A 16,642-nucleotide genomic window follows, 5' to 3' on the forward strand; every position below is an offset into this window, starting at 1 on the left:
CAGGAAGAATGGTCAATTTGAAGGTCAAGGTTTAATTGTGTTAGTGAGAATAATGTGGAAGGCCTTCACACACTGAAATTACCCTCTGAACCGTATACAGGAATCGATCTCCTGTGCCTTGTCTCTCCCGTCACTTACCACCTCCCACATTCCCACCATCTGGCCACAAAGGAGCACTCACCTCTTGACTCAGTGCCACCCTAGACTGGAGAAAATGAGACATATTCTGTGCCAGGACTGTTACTACCTCCTGTTATGCTCTGAAACAAGGAATATCCCACCCACTATCCTCTCCACCCCTCCAACAGTGATATTCTGCCACCCACTGATCCTACACATTATCCTTCTCCATCCCTAATACACCTCTGCTCCAAACCCCTTGCCTCATGGTTCATATCCCTACAATAAATGTAGATGTAAGACCTGTCGCATATATCTTCCCACCACCACCTACTCCAGTCTGATCATAGGCATCACCTATTCCATCATAGGCTAGGCTACCTGGAAAGCAGTCATGTGGTCTACAGACTAAGAGACAAATGGACTTCCCAGTTGCTGAGCATGCTGCCCAACACAATGTGCTGCACTTCAGTGACTGCTTCACAGCCTGTGTCATCTGGATCTTTCCCACCAACACCAGCTTTTCTTAATTACACAGGTGGAAACTCTCCCTGCAATATATCCTATGCTCCCTGTAACCCTCCTGGCCTCAAGCTGCTAATGTGCTTTCCCCAGACTGCCACCTAGGGACACACTCTCTAGGATGCAGGTTCCCCTTAGAATGTTCTAATAAATAACATAATTATTTCAGTTACCAACATTTCCCCCCATGAACCATGGACCTTGCCGTTGGTGGGGAGGCTTGCGTGCCTCAGCGATACAGATGGCCGTACCGTAGGTGCAACCACAACGGAGGGGTATCTGTTGAGAGGCCAGACAAACATGTGGTTCCTGAAGAGGGGCAGCAGCCTTTTCAGTAGTTGCAGGGGCAACAGTCTGGATGATTGACTGATCTGGCCTTGTAACATTAACCGAAACGGCCTTGCTGTGCTGGTACTGCGAACGGCTGAAAGCAAGGGGAAACTACAGCTGTAATTTTTCCCGAGGACATGCAGCTTTACTGTATGATTAAATGATGATGGCGTCCTCTTGGGTAAAATATTCCAGAGGTAAAATAGTCCCCCATTCGGATCTCCGGGCGGGGACTACTCAAGAGGACGTCGTTATCAGGAGAAAGAAAACTGGCGTTCTACGGATCGGAGCGTGGGATGCCAGATCCCTTAATCGGGCAGGTAGGTTAGAAAATTTAAAAAGGGAAATGGATAGGTTAAAGTTAGATATAGTGGGAATTAGTGAAGTTCAGTGACAGGAGGAACAAGACTTTTGGTCAGGTGATTACAGGGTTATAAATACAAAATCAAATAGGGGTAATGCAGGAGTAGGTTTAATAATGAATAAAAAAATAGGAGTGCGGGTTAGCTACTACAAACAGCATAGTGAACGCATTATGTGGCCAAGATAGACACAAAGCCCATGCCTACTACAGTAGTACAAGTTTATATGCCAGCTAGCTCTGCAGATGATGAAGAAATAGATGAAATGTATGATGAGATAAAAGAAATTATTCAGGTAGTGAAGGGAGACGAAAATTTAATATTCATGGGTGACTGGAATTCGTCAGTAGGAAAAGGGAGAGAAGGAAACATAGTAGGTGAATATGGATTGGGGGGAAGAAATGAAAGAGGAAGCCGCCTTGTAGAATTTTGCACAGAGCATAACTTAATCATAGCTAACACTTGGTTCAAGAATGATAAAAGAAGGTTGTATACCTGGAAGAATCCTGGAGATACTAAAAGGTATCAGATAGATTATATAATGGTAAGACAGAGATTTAGGAACCAGGTTTTAAATTGTAAGACATTTCCAGGGGCAGATGTGGATTCTGACCACAATATATTGGTTATGAACTACAGATTGAAACTGAAGAAACTGCAAAAACGTGGGAATCTAAGGAGATGGGACCTGGATAAACTGAAAGAACCAGAGGTTGTACAGAGTTTCAGGGAGAGCATAAGGGAACAATTGACACGAATGGGGGAAAGAAATACAGTAGAAGAAGAATGGGTAGCTATGAGAGATGAAGTAGTGAAGGCAGCAGACGATCAAGTAGGTAAAAAGGCGAGGGCTAATAGAAATCCTTGGGTAACAGAAGAAATATTGAATTTAATTGATGAAAGGAGAAAATATAAAAATGCAGTAAATGAAGCAGGCAAAAAGGAATACAAACGTCTCAAAAATGAGATCGACAGGAAGTGCAAAATGGCTAAGCAGGGATGGCTAGAGGACAAATGTAAGGATGTAGAGGCTTGTCTCACTAGGGGTAAGATAGATACTGCCTACAGGAAAATTAAAGAGACCTTTGGAGAGAGGTGAACCACTTGTATGAATATCAAGAGCTCAGATGGCAACCCAGTTCTAAGCAAAGAAGAGAAAGCAGAAATGTGGAAGGAGTATATAGAGGGTCTATACAGGGGCAATGTTCTTGAGGACAATATTATGGAAATGGAAGAGGAGGTAGATGAAGACGAAATGGGATACACGATACTGTGTGAAGAGTTTGACAGCACTGAAAGACCTGAGTCGAAACAAGGCCCCGGGAGTAGACAACATTCCATTAGAACTACTGATGACCTTGGAAGAGCCAGTCCTGACAAAACTCTACCATCTGGTGAGCAAGATGTATGAGACAGGCGAAATACCCTCAGACTTCAAGAAGAATATAATAATTCCAATCCCAAAGAAAGCAGGTGTTGACAGATGTGAAAATTACCGAACTATCAGTGTAATAAGTCACAGCTGCAAAATACTAATGCGAATTCTTTACAGACGAATGGAAAAACTGGTAGAAGCCGACCTCGGGGAAGATCAGTTTGGATTCCGTTGAAATGTTGGAACATGTGAGGCAATACTAACCTTACGACTTATCTTAGAAGAAAGATTAAGAAAAGGCAAACTTACGTTTCTAGCATTTGAAGACTTAGAGAAAGCTTTTGACAGTGTTGACTGGAATGCTCTCTTTCAAATTCTGAAGGTGGCAGGTATAAAATACAGGGAGCGAAAGGCTATTTACAATTTGTACAGAAATCAGATGGCAGTTATAAGAGTCGAGGGGCATGAAAGGGAAGCAGTGGTTGGGAAAGGAGTGAGACAGGGTTGTAGCCTCTCCCCGATGTTATTCAATCTGTATATTGAGCAAGCAGTAAAGGAAACAAAAGAAAAATTCGGAGTAGGTATTAAAATTCATGGAGAAGAAGTAAAAACTTTTAGGTTCGCCGATGACATTGTAATTCTGTCAGAGACAGCAAAGGACTTGGAAGAGCAGTTGAACGGAATGGACAGTGTCTTGAAAGGAGGATATAAGATGAACATCAACAAAAGCAAAACGAGGATAATGGAATGTAGTCAAATTAAATCAGGTGATGCTGAGGGAATTAGATTAGGAAATGAGACACTTAAAGTAGTAAAGGAGTTTTGCTATTTAGGGAGTAAAATAACTGATGATGGTCGAAGTAGAGAGGATATAAAATGTAGACTGGCAATGGCAAGGAAATCGTTTCTGAAGAAGAGAAATTTGTTAACATCGAGTATAGATATAAGTGTCAGGAAGTCGTTTCTGAAAGTATTTGTATGGAGTGTAGCCATGTATGGAAGTGAAACATGGACGATAACTAGTTTGGACAAGAAGAGAATAGAAGCTTTCGAAATGTGGTGCTACAGAAGAATGCTGAAGATAAGGTGGGTAGATAACGTAACTAATGAGGAGGTATTGAATAGGATTGGGGAGAAGAGAAGTTTGTGGCACAACTTGACTAGAAGAAGGGATCGGTTGGTAGGACATGTTTTGAGGCATCAAGGGATCACAAATTTAGCATTGGAGGGCAGCATGGAGGGTAAAAATCGTAGAGGGAGACCAAGAGATGAATACACTAAGCAGATTCTGAAGGATGTAGGTTGCAGTAGGTACTGGGAGATGAAGAAGCTTGCACAGGATAGAGTGGCATGGAGAGCTGCATCAAACCAGTCTCAGGACTGAAGACCACAAGAACAACAACCAACATTTACACATGCTATACCTCAAGAATTACACTTTTAGTTGAGCAAGTTGCTTTGTGCTTTATATTACACATTACTAAACTGCTTTGATATTTTTATGCTGATGTTCTGAAGCCTTCAAAATGATAATGTTATATGCCAGTAACTGTGCTACAGAATGGAGTTATTATTCCTTTAGACTTAACAATTTTGTTTTAACAAATTACAAACTCAGAAATATGTTATTACTGAGTCAGTGTGGCTCGCTATTTAAATTTATTTTTTGTTTTTGAAATCACCCGCCTTCTAGTACTCACCATGATGTCAATACCGAGATCAGATTGGAATCTCTGATCACCGTATATCTTTGGCAAGGTGGCTTCCCATGTGCTGCGAGGTGACAGAACAAGGAAGAAAGGGGTTGCTGGGAGTTGGCTCTGGATTGTGTGTGAGGAGCGACGTCGGTGTCAGAGGGCAAGGCTGCTTGGTCAGTGGGCCCCGCAGAAGCAGTTGGTTGGGGACGGAATGCCATGGGCTCAAAGATCCTAGTGTGGAGGGCCAGTGTTGTCCTGATGGCGGTCATTCAAGCACTGAGAAGTGATTTCTTGGTTCTGCCTTGCATTCCGATGAAGAATTATGGCAAGTTTAGTGTATGAGGTGAACATAAGAATTCTAAAAAGGTGCACATTGGTGGTGCGTAGGTCAGACTTGCGAATGGTGTAAGCTTTGCTTCAGTACTGCAGTCTCCAGTTAGAGTGCTGGTTGGGAGGAGAGCATTGATATCGGCATTGTCATCTAATTACATGCTTTAACATAAATGACTGTTTTGGATCAAAGGTGGATCCAAATGAGAGACCAAGTCATTGCTTGTTCAAATGTTCAAATGGCTCTGAGCACTATGGGACTCAACATCTGATGTCATCAGTCCCTTAGAACTTAGAACTACTTAAACCTAACCAACCTAAGGAAATCAAACACATCCATGCCTTAGGCAGGATTCGAACCTGTGAACATAGCAGTCGCACAGTTCCGGACTGAAGTGCCTAGAACCACTCGGCCACAATGTCCAGTAGTGCTTGTCTTATTAAGAAACCTCAGTTGGCCCCCGGCTTGTTAAACTCTGTTATCTGCAGTTATAATCAGTAAGTTGACACTCTGGTAGTGTCCACAAGTGAACTTTGGAGGTACTCTTAAGTGTTTGTAGTAATGGAAACATTGACTGTGGGGCTTTTCAGTTGGACACTTATGAATTGTGTTAACTTCTTACAGTATTTTATGGTTCTACTTGTTGTTGTGAAATCGCTGATAGCATTTCATAATTTAGCTTGGGACGTCATTCTGTGGTTTGGTGTGGCCCCCCCAAGAATTTAAAGCTCCAGATATTTTTTACTGCCTTTGCTGAGGTTCCCTTGCAAAAGTTGTTGATTTGTCTCTTGTGTACCCCACCATACTGATGTTTGCTGTGGTGCAGTATAGTCGAAGTGTTCAGTATTACCAAATCCACTTCCTCACCCTTTTTAAGATTTGCGAGCTGCCCCCATATCGACGTACAGTCTCAGTATGCAATTTGTGTAAGTTGGTTGCACCCTGTTAACGTTATGTACATCGTGGAAAAACTTTCCCATGCTGCACCTGATCCTGAAGGAGACCACAGTGCACAACAGTGTATAACCACTACGACATCAAAAGACATGTATTGAATATTATTTTTTTTTAATGCATGTAACCACTGAGCTTAAGAGTTGATTTATGTGTTTTTTTATTTATTTTGAAAGCAAAAGATTTATATACCTGATTAATTATAACATCTATGCTTAATTATTGGTCGTAATTCGTTGGGTGTCATATGCATCACATGTAAGGAGGTTTACGGTGTAAACTGTTTAAAAGGAAGGAAAATATTTTGTGATATGGTGCACATCATATAGGCTATGAGGTATGAGTGTACATAGATAGTAATCATACTTTATTGCATTTAAGTTGTTGTTTTAATTAAAATTTTGTGATCAATATTTTATTGCCTTTAGAGATTGTAGGTGATATCTAGGAAAATTTTGGTATTGCCATGTGGCATTAGAATCTTTTATTTAACCTTGCATTATGCAATTTGTATTTTTCCATTGCTTAAAAAGGGGTTTTGAGTTTTTCATTGTAAATTGATTCTCTGAACTGTTCTTTGATCTGTTATGACAGGATTGCTGCCAAGTTGGAAGTGTATCATGTGTCTCCACAAAGAAACGTAAATTTCAGTAGTAAAAGAAAACGTGTGCAAGTTGTAAGAATGAAATACTGAAGCTGAACGAAAGGATGTCCAGTCTACAGTTTACAATCGTCAAAAGCTGGAAATAAGTAAACTACAATCTGAAAAACATGAGACGTTAATGAAGAAAGAAGACTCGGTCTCTGGAAAATGGAAGCTAATGACTAATGGAAGTTGTACTCAGAAAGTAAAAGCTCTGAAAGACAGTGAAAATTTAGTGCAAAAAAACTCATCTGAAGTGCTTTCTGCTGTGGATTCAGTGAACATGTCGGAAAGCATTGAAAAGTTGGAAAACAAAGCGGGCAATCTGTTGCTCATTGTAAGTAGGTCAAACAGTGAAAATACTGTGTCAGGAGATATTCTAAAAACTCCAAAAATAAATGCACACACCTAAGTTACACTACCACAGACTTCAATGCAACAAAAGAAACTACGTGAAAAAACATATCTCCAGCGAAACTGCAAGCTGAAGAACATTTAGAATACGTGCGGTGAAAAAACAACACTAGCCAGGTGAGAAGAACCACCTTAAATCCTCTGGTGAAACACAAAACAATCTGTGTGTTAGGTGATAGTCACGGCCGTGAAATTTCTGCAATGTTGATGAGAACATGTAGTTTCAAGGCATCTGGTTTCATAAAGCCATGGGCTCCATTGAGTGAAATAACAGACCTAACATCAACTGATGTAGCTGGTTTGAATAAAGACGATTTCACCACATTAATAGGAGGATCAAAAGAAGTCTGCAGAAACGAGACATACAAGGTTATTACAGAAATGAGGAAATGTTTAAGGGGACCACACCCTGCCTATCTAACCCATGTTAATTTAGGCACGTATTTGACCCATTTCTGTAAAAATACTATTTGATGCAGGACCTTAATATTTTACTGTATGTTACATGATGCTAATAGAGTCAACTGTACTAAAATCTACTTTATCCATTTTATAGTTTTTAAGAAATACTTTTCTAAATTTATTAACAAAAAATATTGTTTTTTCTGCAGAAAATATTTTTTGTGAACTTCCTAATGGGGGAATATTAATGAATGTAATACCAGAGGTGGCTTTTTATGTTACGCAGAGTCTCTGAAAATTTCATTCATTTATCTACGATAGTTTCTGATACAATGGGGCGTATGTACTGAAAATTTTAGTTTGCGAGAAATTGACTTTAAAGAAAAAACTTTTGAAATTTGTTACTTACAGTTAATTAAAACTGTCCTGCTGCATATGATGGCCCTTCTTTGGCCTCTAGCAGGTCTTCCAGCTTCTTTTCCACCTTCCTGGATGTTTGTCTTGTTTTCTTGGCCATATTAGAGGCAGACCTGTCTGCATCGACTATCCTCATTTTATCGCAATGTTGCAGCCCAGTGATCATATTTTCACCAGGATTAATTTCCAGCTTTTTCAGTACCCAACACTTTCCAATATTACCACAATTGAATGTAATAACAGCATCATGAACTCCTAGTGTCATTGTATGCATGCCTACAAATACAGTTTTAGGAAGGCGGTTCCAAATTATGCTGTTGAAACATTCATTTGGGTTCTGTGTCTGCCCATGCAGACATTTCTTTAGAAGGTCAGGATGGGCCAAGTCTCTGAAAATAGGTTTAATTGCTGTAATAACAGCAGCAGGAAGAGAATGCTGGTGAGAATAAGATTCTCTAGTTGCTTGAGCACTATTGTATTTGCACCATGAATTTTCTCCTGATGGACACAATCCATGACATGGCTTATCATCAATAGAGGACTTATGGATGAAATGGCCCAAACATCTCTCTTCATTACCTCCAGATGTTCTTTATTTCTCCTAATTGCCTGCCCATAGTATACCTGAAAGTTTTCTATAACAACTACTCGAAATCGCACTTGAACAAAACTAATCACGTGTTTGAAAGCATGTTGTTTACAAACAGCAGAAACAAAAGAATACCGATGTTTGCATCATTCCAAGGATAGCCAACACACTTGGGAGTAAAAAAAAAACCCTAACGTGCAATGTAGGGGATATAAAGATCTAAAATATATGCAGAAAAGTGGATGACAGAAAAGCGGGTGTGGCACATAAACACACATGGTAGTAAAATGCTCTTTAAATGCTCTAAAAATATTTTTTTCAGCAAAATCCTTTTCAGAGTACGAGAAACAAACAATCAGGTCATCAGTTAAATGAAAATTATGAAATAGTTTAAACAGAAGAGGACAGATGTGGATGAAGCAAATCTTATACAAGCTCCAGAAGTTAACTCACCTGCTGATTGCCACCATCAAACAGAAGCCACGCACAAGAAAGATTCCAAAAATTTTTAGGGTAAGTGCTGTATTAGAAATGCCATTAGATAAAGAATCAGAAACTGTTTCAGCTTAATAGTATGAAGGCTTTACCAGAAGACATGTTTCAGCTTAAGTTACTAAATACCCTAATTTTGCTATACTACACCATAACATTCAGTCACTCACAAATAAAATTTACATGTTGGAAACACTACTCCAGTTTGCACTAAATGTAGACATAATTTGCATTACTGAACATTGGCTACAAAATGACTAAGTAACATTAACCTTAATCTCAGGATATAGATTAGCAAGCCATTTTAGCTGAGAGTTTTCCAAACATGGTGGCTCTGCTATCTTTGTGAAAGAACAAATAAAGCTCTGTGATGTCAGTAAAAGTTATATTGACTCAATTGAAAAAGACTTTGAACTTTCCATTACTAAACTGCCAGAACTTAATTTTCATAGTTATTAACATATATTGAGCACCAAATGGAAACCTGCCAGTCGTCATGAATAAACTAGAGGTTCTGCTGATCAGGATCAGTACACTAAATATGAAGATAGTGCTTTGTGGGGATTTCAGTATTGATTTTTCAGAAGAGAGCAGCACCAGAGATGCTTTGATAAATATGACCAACACATTCAATATGATCCCCACAATACACTGCCCAACAAGATTAACAGAATGCACAAATTCCATTATTGACCAAATATTCATCTCAGAAACAAATTATAGAGTCACAAGCAGAATACTGAGCATGGGTTATAGTGATCATGAGGCATAGCTGCTGTGTATATGAGTCCGGCCATCCTGATATAGGTTTTCCGTGATTTCCCTAAATCGCTCCAGGAAAATGCTGGGATGGTTCCTTTGAAAGGGCATGGCCGACTTCCTTCCCCGTTCTTCCCTAATCCGATGAGACCGATGACCTTCTGTCTGGTCTCCTCCCCCAAAAACAACCCAACAACTGCTGTGTATAGAAATGCCAACAAGTAGTAGCAGTTCCAAAAAAAGTAGTTTAAAAACTTACCTTTTCTGAAGGTAGCATTAGAATTTTTAATCTCTGGGGAAAATTGGGAAGGCATCGCCACCCAGAACAATGTTGATAGCACATGTACATGAGTTTTCAGAGCATCTTTCTTCACTATTTTAATGTAGCATTTCCAAAAGTAGTAAAAACAGTATAACCCAACAATAATAAGTAATGAGTATCTAAAGGCATAAAAATTTCCAGTTAGAGAAGCAGATTTATGCATTACTGTTGAAAGAAATATAGAGTAACCCAAGAATTTGCAGATTATTCAAAGGCCTACAAAAGAATCTACGGTAGAGTAGTCAAAGAGGCAAAAATTATATGGAATGACAATTTGATAAGAAACTCATCTAACAAAATGAGATCCACATGGAGAGTTATAAAGAAAGAAACTTGTAGTTCAGCACCAAAGAAAAATTCATTAACACTAGAAGGCTCAAAAGTCACAGACCCAAATTCAGGTGTCGAAAAATTCAGTGAATACTTCTTCACTAGCTGAAGACCTCATTCAGGTACACTTTCAAGGACTAGTCCCAAGTTTCTCCAGCAAGTCAGTGATCTTGACGACTTCTGTGTATGTTTATGAAACAAACCCCAATTAAATTATAAGTAAAATTAAATCATTAAGCAATAAAATGTCAAGTGGTCTTGATGAAGTACCTGATTTCATATTAAAAGCATGTGATCACCACATAGCAAACCCTTTGGCAAAAATTTTCAACCTCTCTTTAAAAGCTGGTGTATTTTCAGATATTTTTAAAATAGCAAAAGTTTTACCACTGCTAAAAAAAGGTTCTTCTGAAAAAATATCAAACTAACAACCCATGTCACAGTTAAGTTCCTTCTCAAAAATTCTAGAAAAACTCTTCTATGACAGACTTTTAAGTTTCATAAATAAATATGCACCTCTTACAGTACAACAGACCATGACATGCAGACCATGACATGCAGTTCCTTCTGTTAAATGTTAATACTGAACAGGATATAAAATCTGTTAAATCTGAGCTCAAAAGGGTAATCAGTAAGCCAAAAATTGATTATTTTAGGACACTCCTCAGAGACATTCACTGGACTGATGTTTACAGCGTTCATGGCATGAATGAAAAATATAACATTTTTGCTAATAAAGTGCTTACCTTATTCGAACACTGCTTTCCCCCAAAACTTACCAGGGTTAGAGCAAAGTCTACAAAGAAGCCATGGATTACTCGAGGAATAGGGGTATCTTGTAAAACAAAAAGAAAACTGTATCTGTCACTCCGAAACATTTCCAATGTCGATGCTATAGCACATTATAAGAAATACTGCAAAATATTAAAGACTGTAATACGGATGTCAAAGCAAATATATTACAAGGAAAAGATAGTCATATCAGATAACAAAATAAAGACAATATGGGATATAGTGAAGGAGGAGACCGGTAGAACCAGACATGAAGAGGAACAAATAGCATTAAGAGTAAATGATACATTGGTGACAGATGTGTATAGTGTTGCAGAACTTTTTAACAAACATTTTATAACTGTTACTGACAAGATGGGGTTGTCAGGTTCGGTAGATGCTGCTATGGATTACCTTAGACCAGACATTTCAAGTAACTTCCTTAATATGAATTTGACCCTCACTACCCCAACAGAAATAATGTCCATCATAAAATCTTTAAAATCAAAAACATCTAGTGGGTATGATGAAATATCAACAAAGTTAATTAAAGAATGTGATTCTGAGCTAAGTAACATATTAAGCTATCTGTGTAACCAGTCGTTTATTAGTGGAATATTTCCTGAATGGCTGAAATATGCTGAAGTTAAGCCACTGTTTAAGAAGGGAGATAAAGAAATAGCATCAAATTTCCGTCCAATTTCACTGTTGCCAGCATTCTCAAAAATTTTCGAAAAAATAATGTACAGTCGTCTTTATAACCATCTTATCTCAAATAACATACTGTCAAAGTCACAGTTTGGATTTCTAAAAGGTTCTGATATTGAGAAGGCTATCTACACTTACAGTGAAAATGTGCTTAATTCATTAGACAAAAAATTGCGGGCAACTGGTATATTTTGTGATCTGTTAAAGGCATTTGACTGTGTAAATCACAATATCCTTTTAAGTAAACTAGAATATTATAGTATAACAGGAAATGCTGCAAAATGGTTCAAATCTTATATCTCTGGCAGGAAACAAAGGGTGTTATTAGGAAAGAGACATGTATCAAGCTATCAGGCCTCATCCAACTGGGAACTAATTACATGTGGGGTCCCACAAGGTTCCATTTTGGGGCCCTTACTTTTTCTTGTGTATATCAATGACCTTTCATCAGTAACATTACCAGATGCCAAGTTTGTTTTGTTTGCCGATGATACAAACATTGCAATAAATAGCAAGTCAAATGTAGTCTTAGAAAGATCAGCCAATAAAATATTTGTGGACATTAATCACTGGTTCCTAGCCAATTCTTTGTCACTAAACTTTGAAAAAACACACTACATGCAGTTCAGAACTTGTAAGGGGTGTCCCAAGAGTATATGTCTAACATACGATGACAAGAAGATAGAAGAAGTGGACAGTGTTAAATTCTTGGGATTACAGCTTGATAATAAATTCAACTGGGAGGAGCACACCACAGAACTGCTGAAGCGTCTTAACAAATCTCTGTTTGCAATGCGAATTTTGTCAGACATAGGGGATATAAAAATGAAAAAGCTGGCATACTATGCTTACTTTCATTCCATAATGTCATATGGGATTATTTTTTGGGGTAATTCATCAAGCCAAGCTAAAGTTTTCCGGGCACAAAAACGTGCAGTGAGAGTTATATGTGGTGTGAACTCAAGAACATCCTGCAGAAGCCTGTTTAGGGAACTAGGGATACTAACTACTGCTTCCCAATATATTTATTCCTTAATGAAATTTGTCATTAAAAATATATCACTTTTTCAAACCAACAGCTCAATTCATGGAATCAATACTAGAAATAAGAATAATCTTCACAAGGATTTAAAGTCACTTAGTCTTGTACAAAAAGGTGTGCATTATTCAGGAACACACATTTTCAATAACTTGCCAGCAGCCATAAAAAGCTTAACAACCAATGAAATTCAGTTTAAGAGAAGCCTAAAGGATTTATTGGTGGCCAACTCCTTCTACTCCATTGATGAATTTCTTAGTAAAACCAACTGATTTGTATATAAGTACAACATAACTTCTGCACAATTTCAGTGCAGTAATGTGTTCATTGAAAATTTGTGTGTGTGTGTGTGTGTGTGTGTGTGTTAGTATAATCTAACTTCTGCACCATCTCAGTGCAGTAATGTGTTCATTGTAAATAAGTATTACAGTAGTTGTATTACCTTATAAATAAATAAAAAACTTTATTTTAAATTCAGTGCATTAGTATTTGTAAAATGACTCTTAGTGTTCATTAAAAAATGACGATCATTCCACTTGGGACCTGTGGAATGGTACATTAGCTTATTTGTTTTAGTTGTAAATATTTGTCATGTATTGTTGTTTTTCTGACATGTTCCACATCCTGGAGGACCTCCTCACTACGGATCAATTGGAATGAAAGTAAATCTAATCTAATCTAAAAAACAACATGGTTTTAGGAAGTCTAAATCTACACAGACAGCAATTTTCAAATTCTTAGACTGCATTTTAAAATCCCTTGATCAACATAAATTAGCTGCAGGTATTTTTCTAGATCTATCAAAAGCCTTTGACATCCCGGACCATAACATTCTGCTTAAAAAAATTAGAAAGACTAGGAGTAAGAGGTGTAGCACATAGCTGGTTGTATTCATACCTAAAAAACTGCAGGCAGAAAGTATCACTTCAGTATGAATTCAACAAATTGGAATAAACCAAGAAACAACTCCTTTCTTTCTAGTGAATTACCAATAAAATATGGTGTACCACAGGGCTCAATCTTAGGTCTACTACTCTTCTTGATTTATGTGGACGACTTAGTTGAATGTATGAGTCCCACAAAAACTATCCTGTTTGCCGATGACACCGGCGTATTGCTCACTGGATACAGTCCAGAAACTTTGCAGTCCACAGCAGAAAGTTCTATGAAAAGACTTTCTGAGTGGTTCACAAAAATAAACTCATTATAAATACTGAAAAAACTGTGTGTGTCAATTTTCATTTAATTCCTCCAACTAATCAAATGTCTATTCAAGCACAATTAAAAAATGATCCCCTACAAAATGTGTCACAAAATTTTTGGGTCTATGGGTTCAGCAAGACTTAAAGTGGGACACAAATATAAATAACTTGTTTAGGAAACTATCATCTATGTGCTATGGCCTAAGAATTTTAAAGGCTACAACAAGCAAAACAACAGTACTGCAGGCATACTATGCACAGTTCCACTCACTAGTCCGATATGGGATCATTTTCTGGGGATACTCAACTCACAGTGTAAAGGTTTTTAGAATGCAAAAAAGAGCTCTAAGAATAATTTGTGGCCTTAAAAAGATGGAGTCCTGTAAATCCCATTTTACTGAGCTTGGTGTTCTAAATGTTCCAAGTTTATTCATCTATGAAACTATCTTGTTCACTAGGGACTACCTCCTGAAAACAGGCAAACTGCTACAGAACAAAAATGTACACAGCTATAGTACCAGAGGGAAATCAAATGTACATCAGAAATATCACCGAACAGCCACCTATCAGAGGAGCATAATTAACATTGGTGTAATACTACACAATAAGAAACCAGAGGAAAAAAAATTGCTACTCATCCAATATTTAAAGCTAAAGTAAAGGCATTTCCAATAAAGCACTGTTTCTATTCTGTTAGAGAATTTCTGAATATGTAACAGAATTAATTGTAATAGGTACCTATTTTTAATTTGCCTACTATTTTGCTAATACTATGTATTATTGTAACTTATCTTTGACCTGTCCAATATCAATTGTACAATTTGTGCTGTATGATAAAACTGGACCAATAAAAAATAAAATCAAATTAAATTATTCAAGAGTCTGTTGGTTAAATAATGCTTCAGGAACTTTCATGAAGAAACTATATTGAGGATCTTGCTGTTCATGATAATGAATGTTCACTTACTATTTTAAGATCAAGCTAATAAAGTTGTAAAATTTTAAAGGTAAAAAAAAAACTTTTATTAGAAAAACGGTACCTGCCCGTACTCCCCATAACTTCCATGTATTCAAGGTATGGGCATTCGGGCATTGTCTGATGTTTTCACCGGTATATATCCCAGCTAATGCCTGCGGGGCCATGTCAATAATAAATGATAAGAATTGATGATTTTGTTGCTGACATTGCATGTTTAGTGTCAAATGGTATATAATATGTAATTCTTCTATACAACATTAAGTAATGAATAATAAATGTGAAGTATGACTATAAATGGTGTAATACTTGAAATTGTTTATTTTAAATTTGATCCCATATGAGATTCAAGACTGTTATGTTACACAATTATAGCAGAGATATGAATAAACAGTTTACCTATTCTTGCCTTTGGAACTATTAAAGTGTTCAAAGTATTTCTCTTTCAAAGTAGTTAACCTCAGCAGACTTAAACACTGATTTATGTAGCCTCTCGCATTGTCTCCTGCTTTAGGATGAGGAAAAAATTGGACAGAAAAATGTCACCAAAGGGATATTTCAACCTGACTAGGAAATTGATTTGAAATAATTAAATACTTTAAGCTGTACATGGTCAAATAAATCATACCATAGAGCTAGAACTCTTCCATTGTGGTTGCAGAAATGTTGATCCTATATGAATGTTTACTTCTTAAAGATTTGTTTATTTTTCTTGTTTCAATGATGATGTGGGAAAAATTTAATTTCACTGGTCTTTCTACACTCCTGGAAATTGAAATAAGAACACCGTGAATTCATTGTCCCAGGAAGGGGAAACTTTATTGACACATTCCTGGGGTCAGATACATCACATGATCACACTGACAGAACCACAGGCACATAGACACAGACAACAGAGCATGCACAATGTCGGCACTAGTACAGTGTATATCCACCTTTTGCAGCAATGCAGGCTGCTATTCTCCCATGGAAACGATCGTAGAGATGCTGGATGTAGCCCTGTGGAACGGCTTGCCATGCCATTTCCACCTGGCGCCTCAGTTGGACCAGCGTTCGTGCTGGACGTGCAGACCGCGTGAGACGACGCTTCATCCAGTCCCAAACATGCTCAATGGGGGACAGATCCGGAGATCTTGCTGGCCAGGGTAGTTGACTTACACCTTCTAGAGCACGTTGGGTGGCATGGGATACATGCGGACGTGCATTGTCCTGTTGGAACAGCAAGTTCCCTTGCCGGTCTAGGAATGGTAGAACGATGGGTTCGATGACGGTTTGGATGTACCGTGCACTATTCAGTGTCCCCTCGACGATCACCAGTGGTGTACGGCCAGTGTAGGAGATCGCTCCCCACACCATGATGCCGGGTGTTGGCCCTGTGTGCCTCGGTCGTATGCAGTCCTGATTGTGGCGCTCACCTGCACGGCGCCAAACACGCATACGACCATCATTGGCACCAAGGCAGAAGCGACTCTCATCGCTGAAGACGACACGTCTCCATTCGTCCCTCCATTCACGCCTGTCGCGACACCACTGGAGGCGGGCTGCACGATGTTGGGGCGTGAGCGGAAGACGGCCTAACGGTGTGCGGGACCGTAGCCCAGCTTCATGGAGACGGTTGCGAATGGTCCTCGCCGATACCCCAGGAGCAACAGTGTCCCTAATTTGCTGGGAAGTGGCGGTGCGGTCCCCTACGGCACTGCGTAGGATCCTACGGTCTTGGCGTGCATCCGTGCATCGCTGCGGTCCGGTCCCAGGTCGACGGGCACGTGCTCCTTCCGCCGACCACTGGCGACAACATCGATGTACTGTGGAGACCTCACGCCCCACGTGTTGAGCAATTCGGCGGTACGTCCACCCGGCCTCCCGCATGCCCACTATACGCCCTCG

At 38.8% G+C, this 16,642-nt stretch overlaps 1 protein-coding gene and 1 long non-coding RNA gene across 5 annotated transcripts in view; one reads left to right on the plus strand and one right to left on the minus strand.

The window, feature by feature from the left end:
- LOC126196198 (uncharacterized) overlaps nt 1–16,642 on the plus strand; it is a 91,176-nt gene that overhangs the window by 39,587 nt on the left and 34,947 nt on the right. For 3 of the 4 annotated variants that reach the window (XR_007538735.1, XR_007538751.1, XR_007538740.1), the window contains exon 3: nt 6,286–10,585. This is a non-coding gene — a long non-coding RNA (uncharacterized LOC126196198). Of the gene's footprint in view, nt 1–6,285; nt 10,586–16,642 lie in introns of those variants that run through there. The other variant, XR_007538746.1, reaches the window with a different exon arrangement.
- Nucleotides 1–16,642, minus strand: part of LOC126196166 (progestin and adipoQ receptor family member 4) — a 223,889-nt gene that overhangs the window by 28,637 nt on the left and 178,610 nt on the right. The gene's annotated exons all lie outside the window — the stretch shown is intronic.

This window comes from Schistocerca nitens, chromosome 1 (genome assembly GCF_023898315.1).
Source record: "Schistocerca nitens isolate TAMUIC-IGC-003100 chromosome 1, iqSchNite1.1, whole genome shotgun sequence".
NCBI lineage: Eukaryota > Metazoa > Arthropoda > Insecta > Orthoptera > Acrididae > Schistocerca > Schistocerca nitens.